This window comes from Macrotis lagotis, chromosome 1 (assembly GCF_037893015.1).
Source record: "Macrotis lagotis isolate mMagLag1 chromosome 1, bilby.v1.9.chrom.fasta, whole genome shotgun sequence".
Taxonomy (NCBI): Eukaryota; Metazoa; Chordata; class Mammalia; order Peramelemorphia; family Peramelidae; genus Macrotis; species Macrotis lagotis.
In genome coordinates this window covers 29,826,624-29,843,337 of record NC_133658.1, presented here as the reverse complement: position 1 = coordinate 29,843,337, position 16,714 = coordinate 29,826,624, and positions in this window count along the sequence as shown.

Genomic DNA, 16,714 nt, shown 5'->3' with positions numbered 1-16,714 from the left:
AAATATTTCCTCAATGGTATTCCTCTACTTTCTCTGATTGCTCATTTTCCCAGCCTGAGCCTGTTTTTGGGGTGCTTCTTGAGCTTTTTGGGACACTCCCACAAGGGTTTCAGTGTGTGAGGCTCTGTCCTCTCTCCTTGTCTGTGAATGACCATAAGCGCCCCCCTCTGCCACAGGGCTGAGGTGGGGGTCCCTGCTGTTCTATGGGGGGGCCTAGACTGTGATCAGGATCTGAATGTAGTCAGAGCCCCAGAGTCCTGTTCCAGGGGCAGAGCTCACAGTCTCTCTCTCTTCACTCACCTCCCTAGGTTCAATGGGCTCATGCCCTGAGGGCTCCTGCTTAAGGGCTTCACCTGCTTCTGTTTCCTGGATCTGGCCTGTGCTGGCCATACTGCTAGCTGTGTGCCCTGATGGCTGGGCTTCACCTACTCACTTTGGCAGACATCTCCACCCCAGCTGTTCCCCCAATTTGTGCCAGGTGCTCCCCGGGTCATAGCTCAGAAAATTCCTGCTGCTGGGAGCTGCAGCTCCCAGCACCCTGGAGCTGCATCTCCCAGCACCCTGGAGCTGCCTCCAGGAAGCTGAAGTTCTTTGGCGCTGGCATGCCACCCCTCCAATGCCGGGGAGCAGAGCCTTTCTGCTCTTTTCCAGGTTACTTTGAGTAGGAGAACTGTCTCACTGGGTCCCTCTGTGGGTTCTTTCTCTCAAAAATTTAGAGTCCTTAGCTTATCAGTTTTTATGAGAGCGCACCTAAGATAAGATTCGTTCTTGTCACATCTTGGCTCTGCCCCAACAAAGTGTCCAATTTTCAAAAGAAATATAATATAATATATAATAAATATAATCTGGTTGACATTTTCAATATTTCAGTGCTTAAAAGAATTCAGTCTTATAGAAATGAACCAAAGACACCTAAGAATGCCTCTAGTATGTTCCACAGTGGTATTCTGGATCAGAGACAGAGTCAGACTGAACAACCAGTTCTGTGTGTAAAGGAAAGATCCCTGCTGAGAAACTATTCTGTTCTACCCCAAGCACTTAACTAAATGCAGTCTGAGAGCTTTTTTATGCTTATTTTAAATATAAAAGTAAACTACTACAGAATGGCCTTTAAAAAGAGCTTAAGCAATTACAAACAAGATTCTTTTTTTTTATTAAGCATCTTGTTGATAAACCATGTAAGGAACAGGTCTAGAATCACTAAAAACCATCCCAGACAATGTGAACATCAAAAATATTGCCTAAAATCTCATCAAACTTCTAGCTTTAAGTCCAAAGTCATAGACTTTAATCGATTGTTCTAACAACCAAATCAAAATATTATATGATAGGGAACTTTTGACAACTCAATGCCAGGGTCCTTTAAAAACCTTTACGAAAAGTGGGAACATTTATATCGATAATAGGCTTATTTTTAGAAAAAAAAATAGAATGCAGCATCTAACATTTTAAATGTCACAGCACATATAAAATAAATCCCTCAAAGTTTATAAAGTTTATGGAGAATGCAAATCTTTTCAGGGAAAAGTTGAAAACATGTTTAAATCAATACTGCTGGAAATCCATTGACAAGTTTTACATGAAAGCAAGAAAGAAGTCCTTAAAAGATAGAATCACTGCCCTTTTCCACACCTTGGGAAGAATTGATAGAGAATGATGTTCTGGGTTCAGATCATACTTACAAACTGGTCTGCAAATGATCAGTTCCAACAATCCTTACAAATATAATGCTAAGTGAACAAAATATTATTTCCTGACAGCAAATTAATGGTAATTTTTCTTCCCCTTTATTCAGGAATTTTGACCCATTCTTCAGTACATTTAATATTCCTTAAAACAATTTTTTCCAGTGAATTCATCATTCTTGATGAGAGTCTTGTATTGAGAGATGAGTGTGTATTTCCACTTTAGTCTTTTTGAATATTCTATTAAAAGAAACTGAAAAGAACTCATTATCCCTTACACTCTTCATTTTCCTCCTCTTTCCTTGGCGAAGTAAATTCCTCAGGGTTAACTGACATGCCCAAGATTACACAGCTAGTAAATGATACAATCTGAGGTTGGTTTGCACTCTTATCTTCTTGACTCCAAAGTCAGTGCTTTATCCACTGCACCACCCAACTACCCTTGCTGAATGAAAGAGAAAACAAGGTTTTACTGTCCTTTGGACAGTGTTCCAAATTACTTTTCAGAAATGTTGGATCTGTTCAGAATTTCTTCAAAAGTACATTATGGGGTACCTAGGTAGTGCAATGGATCAGAATATCATCACTAGAGTCCCCAGGAACTGTGTGACCCTGAGCTTAACCATTTGAACCCAGGCAAAAAAAAAAAAAGCATGTCCCTGTTTTTCCACAACCCATCCAACATTGATAATTTCACTTTTTCATCATTTTGTCAATGTGATAGTTATGAAGTAGTACCTCAGAGTTATTTTACTTTGCATTTCTCTAATCAATAATTTTAACAGTTTTTCATATAACTCAAGATAACTTTAATTTCTTCAACTTAAAACTACATGTTCATATCATTTCACCATTTATCAATTGGGCAATGAACTGTTTTCATATGAATTTACTTTAGTTCTCTATACAGTTTGTAAACTAGTCCTTTTTCAGAAACACTAGTTGTAAAAATTGAGAGTTTTTTGCATTCATTTAATCTTGTTTGCATTGGAACCAATGCAATCAAGTTTAAAAAGAATACAAAAAAGTGAAAATGTGAAAAAAATTAATGTAATCAACATTATACATTTTTATAATGTTCATCTGTTTTTTATTCATAAGCTCTTCCTCTCTCCATAGATCTGACAGATTAACTATTCCTTGTTCTCCTATTTGGTTTAATGTATCACCCTTTAGGGTCTAACTCCTATACCCATTTTGACCTTATCTTGGCTAAGGGAAGAGACAAGGTTAGAGATAGATAATTGGGGCTATGCCTATTATCTCCCATATTATTTTTCAGTTTTCCAAACATTTTTATCAAATAGTGAGGTATTATCAGAGAAGCTAGAGTCTTTGGGATTATCAAACAGTAGATTACTATAGAAATTAACTACTGTTTCTTTTGTACCTACTTTTGTTCATTGATCTACCATTTTATCTCTTCATCAGAACCCAAAAATTTGATGTCTACTTCTTTATTATATAATTTTAGATCTGGTATGGCAAGGTCCTCTTATTTCCATTTTTTCATTAAATTCCATGATTCTCTTGACCTTTTGCTCCTCCATATAAATCTAGTTACTACTTTTTTTGTATCTCAATAAATTATTTGTGATTGATTGGTATTACACTAAAAAAGAAATAATTTATGTAAAATTTTCATTTTTATAATATTAACTCAGGCATGAACAATTGACTTTTTTTTCAGTTGTTTAGGCTTTAATTGTGTGAAAAGTGTTTTGTAAATGTGTTTCTATGATCTGGGTTTGTCTTGGGTTGTAGATTTCCAAGTATTTTTTGTTGTCTAGAGTTACTTTAAATTGAATATCTCCTTTTATCTCTTACTGCTGGACTTTGCTGGTGATATATAGCAGAACCCTTTTTCTTTACTAGAAACAGACATATAACTAGACTTTGTCACACTAGCAACTGAGCAATTTCATTTGAAACCACAGGATCATCAAAAAGAGAGTGTGAACCTTCCATCTTCCATGTAGATCAAAAAAAAAAAAACAAAGAACAAGCAAACAGGAAAAAAAAAATAATTTAAAAGACCTTTGTCTTCCTGGTTCCACACTGAACAAAACCTGGATTGTCAATCTTAGTTCTCCTAACTCTGTGAGTTTGCAGAGGGAGACTACCTGGGAGCCTCTTTGCCAACCATAATAAGTGTCTTAGGGATCCACATGTTGGTAGCTTCCAAGCACCTGATTCTTTCAGCTCCTGTACAATTTCTGGTTAAAGTACCAATTTATAGCTTGGCTTTGAAAAGGCCTGGCCCCATTTAGCAATATTTCTCATTTAAAAATGTAAAACAGATATTCATTTTGGGATTTTAGTAAAAAAAATGAAATATATATATGAAAATATATTTCATTTTTTCACTAAAATTATGTACATATATATATATATTTAAGATATATATCGACAAATACAGACATACATACATTTAGAGACAGTATCTTAAATTTCATGGAAAATTCTCTTTTTAATAGGAATCATGATTGTGGTAAATGTAATGGACTAAAACCAGAGAAAGTAGGGTCAAATCCCAGTTTTGTTAATCATTACATATTTGAAAAATGTAAGTTATTTTCCCTCTTCTTGATTCTATTTTCTAATCTGTTAAAAGGGTTGATCAAAAAGGGGTTGATCAGTGTTCCAGATCTAAATCATCATTCCTTTCTCAAGGTTTTTAGAAGTTACATTTATTTGTTATGCTGTAAAATATGAGTAAAGTGAGTATTTTAAACCTTCAAAGTTACAAGGAATTACATAAGAATTAATGTCATATGTGCTCACAGTTTATGGATTGTTACTTAATGAACTATTTTCAAGGCATTAATTGCATTACTAAATTATGAATTAGGCAAAGGCTCCATTTTCTCTCCATGTAGGGACTACACCTGAGTAATTCAGATCTAAAGGACTGAAGATAGGTAACCAACTAATGAAATTTATCCCCTTTCTATGTAGCCTAATTTATTGTTCAACACATGCATTCCATCATTTATTCATGTAATTCCTTAAATTACCAGGCCATGTGTTCTTTGCGAAATAATTTTCTTTAGATTTTATTAAGTTTTGACAAATGGCCAGGATATAAACATAATTTAGCACTTCCATAATATTTGTATCCCTTGCTTAGGCACATTTACTATGTAAGACCTGTGGATTTACTCTAGAGGAAATGATAGTAAATAAAGAAAAAATGCAATTTTATATCTTAAGCTATAGAGAAATTGAAGATGAATAGCCTGGGTACCCATAAATATGAATCTAGTAACATCAGAAAAGTGACAGCTTTAGTTTTCTGTCGCTTCTTTTGAATGATGTTAGCAAAAACTAGACCAATTCTGCTATAAACATATTTTTTCAGTAACACAAAAAAAAATGTTTGACTCCTCTCAACTACTATTTATTTTTCATTTTTCTCCCCTTCTCATCAAGTCCATGCAAGGTAGTTGTTAAACATTTTAAGGAAAGCTCTGGAGTCAGAAAAAATAACCAAGATTATTCTTATACAACATGAATAAAATTTGAAATATTATAAATTCTTCACTTAAGGAAGCATCAATTCCATTTAAATGTCAGTAATTTTAAAATATCTTCAAAGATGAAATTCAATTTTGATGGTTTTTGGGTTTAGTTTTCACTCTCAGAACCAAATTAAGCTTGTAGAGAATAAAATAGTACTTTAAACCATGGTCTCCAAAGAAATATGAAAAAATCAGACCTTCCTTAAACCCACACCTATCCTTGAAATGATTTTCTTTCCTTTTCTACACATTTCTCCACCTTAGGTCCCAGCTCATGGCTTTTGGTGCCAAGAAAATATCTCAGAAAAATTCCAACATTTTCCTTGGATAAAATCTTCTAAGATCTAGTGACTTTATGGAGTATGTGTTTATTATATATACGGGATCATTATTTCAGATGCTTTCTTTGGGGTATACAGGATTCTTGTGTATTCTAAGTGAACTGGGATCCCACGGATGCAGTGAATATCACTCAATTTGGTCAAATCATTTAAGCTCTGTTTCAATTTCCTCAAACATAAAATGCGAAATCATACAAGAACCTACCTCCAAGTGTTGTTATGAAGAACAAATTAAATATTATCTGTAAATTATTTATCACAATAATCATTGCCCAGCAGACTTTATAAAAAGGCTAGCTATTATCAATATAATTGTTATTTCAGTACTAGTATTAATGTTAAGTTGTCAATGATTGTGGTGTGTCCTTTAGAAGTGAATTGTTAGTTCTCAGTGAAAATATCTACTTAATTCAATTCAATTCAAATGTCTTAAATTAATTAAACATTCATGACACACCTACTATTTGCTTGGCATTGTCCTGAACAGTTATGAAAATGAGGCAGAATCTGAATTCTGTAATGTGGCTTATGTTCTCTAGGAAGTAAAGGTTTGGCTATACACATGCACACATGCATACAGAATGACACAGATACACATATAGGTATATGTAAAAGACATATCCATGTGGATGTATGTATTCATCTAAATACATACACAGATGTGTATGTATATCACACTATATACATTTTACATCAATATATATTTAAAGGGAGAGACAGAGAAAATTTATGTATGATATCCATTGTTTTCTTAGTGAAGATACTAGAGTACTTTGCCATGTCCATCTCTAGCTCATTTTACAGATGAGGAACCAAAGCAAGCAAGGTTAATTGACTTGCCCAAAATCACTCAACTAATAAGTGTTTGAGGCCAAATCCTAACTTCCCTCTATTTACTGCACCACCTATCTGTTCCTTAAAAATAGTACATGATAGGCAAACAATAAGCCTCAAGAAACTGGATGAAATAAAATCATGATGGATTTTGAATGCAAAACAAACAAATGAAAAAAAAACAGAATTAGTCAATAATTGAAAGAATAATTAAGTGCATATATTAAAAATAATACCTGATCTGGAGACTAACAGAAATAATTAATGATTACTGATATGATGAGAGATATGATCCGATCTATTCATTTGGCAAACAGTTTCAATATATACATGTGTATATATATATACACATGTATATATGTTGGATGGATTGGAGAATGAAGAAACTTTATAAAGGGAAACAGGTTTGGAGGCATCACAACTGAAGTCTGCACTATTCTTTTGAGTTAAGTTATTAAAGGTACCTCATTTTATCTTTGAAAGGTGATAATAATGATGTTCAGAACAGAATATTCTCTAGGCTGTGAGTCAGAAGACCTTTTTTCCTGTTTTCATTTATGCTGTTAATTAGCTTTATGACCTCCATTAAGACAATTCAACTTTCTTCCTCCGAGTTTTCCAGTTTATAAAATGTAAGAGGAGGATAATCTTAACTTTTTCCTCCAAAGGGTAAATTCCACTTCTGACATTATACCATGTGATTCTGACACCTTATCTCACTAATGAATTAAGTGTATTTCAGTTTATCTTGCTAACAAGAGGAACCTTATGTAGTACGGGTTTGAATGTATGGGACAAAGGGGAAGCCCATTATTATGATTTGAGTACAAGGATTATTTCTAGAATTAGAATTGACATGAATCTAGAGTTAGTAAAGCATGAACTGGATTTAGAGATGGAAATTTATGCTTCAGATACTGGCATTCAAACCTTGTAGTCTAATGACCATATAATTTTGACTATTTCCCATTATCCTTTGGAACTTCATTTTCTCCTTGTTCAAAGGGAGACACTTAGACTATATTATATCTAGGCTATCTCTCCTAGCTCTAAATCTCTAGTTCTAATAATAATACATTTTCCTAGTAAATACTTGTTTCCCTTGAAGTACATTTTTTTTTCTATCTAGGATGTGCAATGAATGTGCATTACCATCTAATAATACCAAGAGAATTAGATTGAAAAAAATGACAAACAAAATCGCTGTTCTGGTCTCAGGTAATTAAATTCAACTCCAATTATAATAAGATTTTTCATTCTTAGGACTCTCCTACCTGTGCAAAGAAATGGACAAAATTGTCATGGTTATGTCCAGGTCTTTCTAGTAGGAGGATTTATTACTAAATTACTGTACTTAGCTTCAATGATCTTTTATTCTGATTTTTTTGAAAAAAGGAGACTTGTTTTGCACTTATAAAAAGATAATAGTTCACACATGTGTTCTTATATTCCATTCATTTCATGTATATTCCCATTTCTTATAGTTAGCCATTTTATTTAAATAAGGAATAGACATGTTATCATTATCAATTATTCAAATTTATATGGAAGATTGCAGCTAACAAAACATCTCAAAGGATTATTTACTTTGAATTGGAAGGGAACTAAGAGACCATCAAGAATAATGGAGTAAAGTTTTATAGTTAACTTTATAGCTAAAGAAATAGAAATCAAAATTTTATGTAATTTCCCTGGGACAATACAATTTTTAAAAAATGTTTTATTTTTTCCAACCACCTGCTATGGTAGTTTGTACTAATAATTTTTGCAAGATTTTGAGTTTTTTCTCCTTCCCTCTTTTTCCTTCCTCCTCCACCCCACAGAAAGCAATGTGATATAGACTCTACATTTATAGCCATGATAAAAATAAATCCATATCAATCATGTTGTGAGAGAAGAATCAGAACCAAATGGAAGTCAGAAAATATTAGAAAGGAAAAAATATTTGCATAATACATGAGACAACTTTTAAAATTAAAGATAATAAACCTTTGCCTTCATATAATATCCACAGGTCCTTCTTTGAATATGGATGGTATATTTTCCATCAAAAAACTTTTAAAATTGTCTGTGATTATAGTACTGCTGAAATGAACAAGTCCATTATGATTGATCATCAACCCAAGTTGCTGTTAATGTGCATAATGTTCTTGAGGTTCTACTCATTTCACTTAGCATTAGTTCATGCAGGTCTTTGCAGACTTTTCTGAAATCCCTGGAGTCATACAATGTATCACCCTTGCAAGGAAGAGTTGAATTTCTGTCTTCTTCCTTTAATGTCTTTGTTTGCCTTAATCTTTTAAAGAAGGAAATGTGCATCTATTCTAGCATTAGGACTACAAAGTGGTCCAAGGACCTAGATCAACAGCCAGGAGAAGCTGAGTTCAAATCTGATCGCAGAAACTTAACACTTATTAGCTGTGTGATCTTGGGCAAATCACTTACTTTCTCTCATTTTAGTTGTCCATCATTTCTCTAATGTAGAAATAAAACATTTTAGTAATTTTAAAGATGTAGAGCCAAGATAAGCTATTCTTCATCATTCAGACATCAAAGTATTAGCTAATATCAATATAATTCTTAACAATTTTGAAAAATATATCTTACAGACTATTTCCTTTATATTTCATTACAAATCTCTTTGTAGATGCAAAAGGTACCATTATTCCATTATAATAAAGGACCTGGGTGGGGGACATGATTAAGTGCCCAGAGCATGAATTTGAACTTCTGATTCTAGGTCAATGGCTCATTCCATTGAGTTATCCCCTGAAACATATGTTAAGTTCTCACACTTACTTTTTCTCTTTATTGCAATGACTGATTATTAAAACCATTCTGTTTTGCAAAATCATTTGATGGTCACTTCTTTGCAATACCAAATGAATTGCCAGAAGGGCTTCACATTGATCAGACACTAGGTCAGTTTCCATCTATAATATTTTGTTTTGTATTTCATTTTTAAATGATATCTGTCATGAATTAATAAATACCTAATGATTGAATGTTTTTATCGAAAAAAATGAAGAATGTCATAATCCCTTCCCTAATCCTTTTGCTTATTCCTTCATTTTGGAAGAATACCAATGGTATCATAGGGTCATGTCTTAATGAGTATGTGAATTGGTTTTAAATGGTATACATTTTCAACCTCACACCCTCTTTTTCAGTCATCAAAATCCAGTGAAAAGACAAAAGTCAGGTTCACTGATATCCAGGATTCAATGGATGATCTTGACTTCCGTGATGTCTGAGCAAGCATGAAGCACTTCACAATCCCTGTTTCAGCTCCCTCCATGATTATTTTAAAAAACTGTTCTAGTGTACAAGGGAGAAGTCTTCACTTGCTTGAGGATATCATTCCCTATGGTACAGATGAGATTGAGAACTGTCCTTTACCCTGAACCTGGTCTAGCTCTTTGACAGAAATGGTTTTATTGGAGTGTGGCCACAGAATATGCTAGATTTACTTGGAGTCACAGGTGAGAATTAAAATACAGGTGGACTTCAACAGTGGATAGTGCGTGAGCAGTCTTGGAAAGAACTGGGAAAGTATTCATACCATAAATGTTATTCCTTCCTGAATACAGCATATACTTCGTACTTTTTAATCACTTAAAGGTCACACACTTAATTTATACCCAACTCTTACTCATAAAAATGTACTTCGGTGAATATAGACATGTTCCTTTATTATTTGATGGGAACAAGATAAGGATTAGTTTTCAATGAAAGCTTAACATTCATCATTTAATTACAATTATCAAAATGGAAAAATAAGTAATTGGGAACATAATAGATTTTTAAAAATATCTCTATCATTAGGAATTTTTTCTCCATTTTGTCATATCAACTTAATATAATTAAAGTCTGATATTTAGACTAAATTTTCAGAAGAAATGTTCTAATAGAAGTAATCACATCAGGTCACCTTAATATCAGAATTATTTCATCTGAGTAATGAATCTACTACCAGCTAAAGAATATGGTCAATACACTGATACATTTCTCATTTATAAAATGGGTATAAAGATAACTTATTGTTAGATATTAGGAGATAAAATATGTATTTTTTAACTCTGTATCATTCTATATTTATATCAAGGTCCTAACATGAAATGTGTATTATCATTATTCCTTAATGGGGAAAAGAAGAGGTGTATTCATACATCTCATACCTAAATACATTTTTGAAAGAGAGATTATTCATTAGTTGAAAAATTATTCACTACTGTCTTGCCCTTTTTTTTAGATAGTCTATAGGAGCTCTAAAATGACCAAATAGCACCTTTTTGTGTTGGGGAGCTTAGCTCATTTGTCATTAAATGTATATTTTTTAATGTTCTTATTCACTGGAATTGCAATTGTTATTGAGCCATTAATCATGAAATCTTGACAAAGTGGTTACAATTTTCTTATTTTTAAAGAACAAAATAAAGATGTGAAGTCATTTCCACATTTAGTAATCTGTAAACCTGCCTTTCTGATGGAAAATTTAGCTATTAAGTCTCTGGATAGTGCCACAAAAACTGTCCTGTGTGGCTTTAATTATCACCCTGTCACCTAAATAGAGAATGTGTGATTGCTCAGACAGAGTTATTAACATTTGGAAAGAATTGTATACTGTGGGCTGATTGTCTCAAAGGTGGGTGCAGGGAGGGGGAAAGCTGCTCAAAAGCATGGGGTTTTGGATTGCTGTAATGACTCAGAACTGAACTCCTCAATATAGGGTCAGCCAAACTCATAAATAGAGTAGATGACCCCCTTCATGGTACATGCTAGAAATTTAGTCTTAATACCTTAATAACTACCTAAGGTGTTCATTCATGCTACATTTTTTAAAGAAATTAATATGTGTTTATAATTTTCTTCTGCTCTAACTAATTCTGATTTTGACTTTAATTCACCAACTAATGGGATGGGTCATGTGACGTTGGGGTAAATTAGCATATTCAAATAATTCACCTCTGCAACTGAAGTACTCATGCATAAAATTTAGGGGACTAAGAGAATAAATAATGTTGTGGAAAAATTCTAATTAAATGTTTATAAATTTCCAATATGATTGGGGGATCTTTTTGTATCTGTGACTGGATATTTTAGCAGAATATCATCGATGATTTTTGACCCATGTCAAGCTATTATAAATGTAACAGTGTGGTTTATTGTAAATTGTGTTGTCATTCAGTTGTTTCTGTCAGGTTCAAATCTTTGTGATTTTCTTTGAAAAAGATAATAGAGTAGTTTGCCATTTCCTTCTCCAAATCATTTTGCATATTAGAAAACTGAGAAAATAGGGTGATTTGTCTAGGGTGATACAACTAAGTGTCTTAAGCCAGATTTGAACTCAAGAAGATGAGATGAGTCTTCTCGATCCCAGGTTTGGTACTACATTCAATTTTTTTTTAATCACAATATTTTATGAGCACAAGTTTTAAATCATGGTACATATATCTCCCATGAACAGAGAAAATTGAAAAAAAATCTTTTTTTGTGTCTCCCTAAGCACTATTGACACTTGACGTGCAGCAGATGGAATATCAGACTTGTAATTATGTCATACGACTACAAATAACTAGCTTGGTGCCCTGGGACAAGTTATTTTCTATCACTGGTTCGAAGTTTCCACATTTGAAAAATTAAGGCGTACAGCTAGAAGAGCCTTCAAATTATTTCTTTTACTATCTGTTCTTCTATGATTCCACATAGCAAATATAGTGATAAGAACATAATCTTTTGCAACTGGAATCTTGCAACATATACTTTCCTCAATGTTCTTGTGAAAGGACTTTGGGACTTTACCTAGTCCTTCCCTTCCCTAAAGCAATAGAAAAATATAAATTTCAATGATTTCCAATGAAATCAGATTATATTCCATTAGCAATTCAATAATGAAGAATTTGCCATATCTAAATGGTTGCCTAGAGACCTTTACAGAATCATTTTTAACTACATATATCACTACTTACATAGTAAATATAGGAGCTTCACTTGATATAAAATATCAAGCTCTGGACCTAAAATTAGGAGGATTGAAGCTGAATTTCACCTTTAATCAGGTAGGTTAGGCAGACTTCAACATCTTAAAAATGGAGATAATAATATTATCTGACTCTCTGGGTGTTGTGTGATATAAATCATCATCATTATCAATGACAATTTTTTAATATTATTCCAGAATTTCTGTTTAAACTGTTTGTGTCTATTACATTCAATTATAAAGTCTCATGGGAATGATTTGTTGTATCAAGAAACAAAACCTTTCTTAATCCATCAAAGAATAAACATTTAGTAAGCATTTACTTTGTGCCAGATATTGTACTGGTCTCTGGGGATGTAAAGAATGAAATTATCTCAAATCTAAAATGACTTTCCTTCTATTAGAAACCGCATGTAAAATAATACCTTATTGTTGGAAAGGGCACTGAACCTGTGGTTTCATTTGTAAATAAAAGTATCAAATAAACAAAAAATCTACCTCTACCTGTAGAGGTAAACACATTCATATGGTCACAAAGAGTTGATGAAAATCCCATAGTCAGTCAAGTACGCTTGATTCCAGGCTGCTCCTCACTTTCTCTCTCTCTCTCTCTCTCTCTCTCTCTCTCTCTCTCTCTCTCTCTCTCTCTCTCTCTCCATGAATCTTTTTTTCCTGAATCTCTGAATCTTTACCTTTGTTACTCTGTATCTCTCTGTCCCTCTCTCTGACAATGTTGGTACCTACCTGTCTGTCTCTTTCTCTCTGTTTCTTTTTCTTCAGTCTCTATCTAAATTTTTTTGAAAGTCCCCTATTTCACTGAATGTACATATCTTCCTCTAAAAGTATATGGTCAGTTTTGCTGAGTAGTTGATTCTTGGTTTTAATTCACAGTCTTTTGTGGGTTCTGCCACTCTAAAATTTTTTAGAGTCATAATTTAAAAGTATTTGGAGGGGGTTTGGGGAAACACTCAGGGAATCCCTCATCTTTTCCCTACCATCTTGACTCTGACTGCAACCTGTTCTCTTTGGAATGCATACTCAATGCATACCACTTAAGTGTTCCTCTTACTCTGTTCTCTAACTTATCTTGCTTCTTCTTTTATGTAGGAAAAAGGCTAAATACAATAACCAAGATTTGATCTCATCTTAGGTACATAACAGTGAAACAATTACTGTGAACACCTCATCACAATTAATCCAATTTATCCTATTTTTAAACAAATATTTATGTTCCCAACTAAATTCAATGATACTATTCACCAATCATTTTTGCAAGGTTTTATGTTTTATATTTTTCTTCCTCCCTCCTTTCCCTCCCTGATCCCCTTGACAGAAAGTAATCTAACATAGACTCTACATGCATAATCATGCTCAATAAAGATTCATATTGATCATCCTAATAAATTATGTGTTATAGATTCTATATCTATGTGTTATAGATTTTATATCTAGATCTATATCTATAATCATGTTAAAGATTCAAATTAATTGTTGAAACTTCCATAACTTTTTCTGCCTTCCTGCAATGGATGGGAATCCCCTTAATTTTCAATTCTTCATTATACAAAAAGAACAGCAATGGATATTTTGGAACATATGGAACTTTTATCATATTTTTATGATTTCTTCTGGAAATAACTCTAGCATTAGTATTGCTGGGACAAAAGGTATAGTCAGTTGTCTTACTCTTGTTTGGATTAGTTCACAACTCCACTATCAGGGCATTAATGTCCCAATCCTCTCACAATTTCTCCAAAATTGATTTTCTCCATTTTTGACATCTTACTCAATCCATGTTCATGATTTTAGATAGATATTGCTTATTATTTTAAGGAAAACTCAATTTATCACTATACACTCTAGTGTTTTCGATAGGAATCAATGTTATGTGTCAAAGGCTTTTTCCACATCTATTGATTTTTCTTGGATTTGTTATGGATATATTTTATTAAGTTGAGTGTTTTCCTAATATTCCTGTGTAGCTGGTAAAACATCCTATCTGATCATGATATATTATGCTAGCAAAGACTGGCTGTAATCTCTTCTAAAATTTTATTTATGATTTTTATATCAATGTTCATTAGTTAGCTGCTTTTAGGTGTCTCAATTTTTTATGGTTTATTTATTTATATTCATATTATTACAGGAAAAATGAAAGTAAACATAACCCCCCCTCCCAAAATAGAGAAAACGCAAGAGAAATGAAGTGAGAGGGAAAAAATGTACTTCAGTCTGTGTTCAGATTCCATCAACTCTGTCTCTGGGATTAGTTGTTTATCATAAATGCATCAAAATAATTGTTTCAATATTTTTACCACAGTTGCTATTACTAGCTGTATTTCCCTCTATTCTATTCCTCCCCACTCCCATTTATTCTATTCTCTTTTTCCTTTTGCCCTGTCTCTCCTCAGAAGTGTTTTGTATCTGAATATCCTCTTCCACAATCTTCCCTCTCTTCTATCTCCTATTCTCTGCCTCCCCTCTCCAGGCCCACTTGTCCCCTCCTTTTCCTCTCACTTTTCCCTATGATTAGAGATTTCTATATCCTACTGAGTGTGTATGATATTTCTTCACTAAACCCTTTCTGATGAGAATGAAGGTTCACTCATACCCCCTCACCTTCCCCCCCTTACTTTCCATTGGTAAACCTTTATTTTTAAGTTTTTGCAAGGCAAACGGGGTTAAGTGGCTTTCCCAAGGCAACACAGCTAGGTAATTATTAAGTGTCGGAGACCGGATTTGAACTCAGGTACTCCTGGCTTCAGGGCCAGTGCTTTATCCACTACTCCACCTAGCCACCCCTGCAAAACCTTTTTCTTGTTAAATACCTTAGCCTATTCTACTTTTTTTCTTTCCCTTTCTCCCAGCACTTTCCTTTATCACCCATTGACTCTATCTTTATAATATATTATACCATTATATTCAACTCCATTGCAAAAGCTTTTTCTTTAGTCTGTTACATGAAATATCTTGGCTCATCCTCCTCTCTTTTCCATTTGTCCCAGTACGTTCCTATTTTTATACCCATTGACTTCATCTTTATGATATATTATAACTTTAACTTTAACGTCCTCCTGTGCTTTGTCTAAATATGATCTTTCTAGCTGCTGTACTAAATGAGAAGTTTCATATGAGTTTTCAGTATCTTCTTCCCATGCAGGAATGCAAGCAGTTATATATCATTAAATTCCTCATAATTTGTCCTTGCCATCCTACCTGAGTCCTGTACTTGGAGATCAAACTTTCGGTTCAGCTCTGGTCTTTTCAACAGGAAAATTTGAAAGTTCTGTGTATCATTTAAAGACCATCTTTTCCCCTGAAAGAGGATGCTCAGTTTTCTTGGGTGGCTGATGCTCAGTTGTAAACCAGGCTATTTTGCCTTCTGAAATATCATATTCCAAGCTTTTTGAGTCCTTAATATAGTTACTGCCAAATCCTGTGTAATACTGGCTGTAGCATCATGGCAGTTGAATTGTTTCTTTCTGCAGGCTTGTGGTATTTTCACTTTGACTTGTGAATTTTGGAATTTGGCTACAATATTCCTGGGAGATTTTGTTGGAGGGGATCTCATTCAAGAAGTGATCAGTGTATGCCCTCAATTTCTATTTTACCCAATTTTTCTAGGATCTCAGGAAAATTTTTATGGATTACTTCTGGAAAAATGAAGACCAGGATTTTTGCTCAGCATGACTTTCAGGTAGCCCAATAATTTTTGAATTATCTCTACTGGAACTGTTTTAGGTCAGTTGTTTTTCCATTAACATATTTCACATTTTCTTATAGTTTTTTAAAATTTCTTTTGGGATTGTTTTGCTGTTCCTTGATTTCTCAAAAAGTCATAAACTTCTTTTAGCTCCTTCTACATTTGATGGAGTTATTTTCTTCACAGAGCTTTTTTAAATCTCCTTTTCCAAATGGTCAATTCTGTTTCTTTAAGGCATTCTTCTCATTTGACTTTTGGGATGCTTTTTCCATTTGACCTAAACTGGCTTTTAACATCTTATTTTCTTTTATTTTTTTTAGGTTTTTTTTTTCTAGACAATGGGGTTAAGTGGCTTGCCCAAGGCCACACAGCTAAATAATTATTAAGTGTCTGAGACCGGATTTGAACCCAGGTACTCCTGACTCCAGGGCGGGTGCTTTATGCACTGTGCCACCTAGCTGCCCCAACATGTTATTTTCTACAGCTGTTTTTGTGCATCTCCATGAAGCTGCTGACTTGTATTTATTCATTTACCTGTATTGCTCAATTTTTCCACTACTTCCCTTATTTGTTTTTCAAAGTCATTTTTAAGCTCATCCATAGCCTGATCCTATTTCCTATTTCTTTTGGAGACTTTGGATATAGCACCC